This window comes from Opisthorchis viverrini (assembly GCF_000715545.1).
Source record: "Opisthorchis viverrini unplaced genomic scaffold opera_v5_553, whole genome shotgun sequence".
Lineage (NCBI taxonomy): Eukaryota > Metazoa > Platyhelminthes > Trematoda > Opisthorchiida > Opisthorchiidae > Opisthorchis > Opisthorchis viverrini.
Genome location: NW_008752211.1, coordinates 101,571 through 102,786, shown reverse-complemented (window position 1 = coordinate 102,786; position 1,216 = coordinate 101,571).

The window sequence follows — 1,216 nt, the reverse complement described above, 5'->3', positions numbered from 1 at the left end:
GAAGACCGTCAGTTGAAAGTTTGTGTTGACTGATTTTGGCGCTTAAATTTCACGTTTGGTGGGTTGGAAGAGTTTAGAAACATTTTGATCGGGTTCGGATCCTTCATACTACGGTTTAATTTTTTTCAACCGATAAATTTCGTCGGTCTGTGTAGGCCCACGTGTCCAGCAACTGATGTGATGGTTTGTCACTTTTCCAGCTTTGGTTCAGATCTTCTTCAGTACATTCGAAGATTACAGCGAATGACTAACCTTCAGTGGCCTTGCTAGTTTTTTGCGAACTGTTCATCGTCCATTGTTCGCATCATCTTCCTTTGGTATTCCGGTGACTGGTACATAAACCCCATAACCCGCTTGACTCTCACCACCCATCAACGATCAGAGTGTCGGTAAGATTGAAGGGAGAATATACTACTCATCAGTGTAGTGGTTCACCAATTGAAACAACATTCAAAGAAGATGTGGCGAACAGAAAACGAGTATTACAAAATGAAATCCGGCCTTCCGTTTTGAGTGAAGCACGATGTCTTCCAGAAGTTAGAAAAGCAAATTTTGGAAAGTTTTCATTCAAATTAGTTGGCCAACTGGAAGGCCACGCCCATAGCTTATTCGTAAAAAACGGCTTGTCTATTGTTCTCTGTTATTCATCGGAACGATATCCCATAAATCACGTGACAGAATTGATTTGGACACCTTTTAGCGTTCAGCCATGTGATTTTTAAACCTTGTCGGACAAACCAGCCAGTAAACAACGCCAAGGTCTGCCAACAGAATTTCGCTTCACCAAAGTGACATGTTCTTTGGGCACGTGACCATCATTTGGAGGATCGACTAACCTCGCGTTCAGCACAAGGAGCAGAGACAGTCTGATGTTTTGATCAGACAGAAATTCCCCGGCAATTACTCAGCTGTTGTTCCACTATTTTGCCCAAACCTTCGAGACAATTTCAGGCCTACAGAAGGTCACGACTGTAGGTCTAGGCGAAATAATGTGTAAAAATAACACGGGGAAAGCGAACCAGATTGAAGTTACCCACTATCGATACACTGTAGAGGAACGCGCAAGTCATAATCGCCATCCCTGATGACTGCCAGACCCCATTAAGAGTCTAAAGAAAGGCGAAGAGAAGGGACACAGTGAAAGGAAACTTTAGTTCCTAAAAAATAAGGTACCTGCATATTTGAACAGCACTGAAATGAACACAAGTGGCCATCA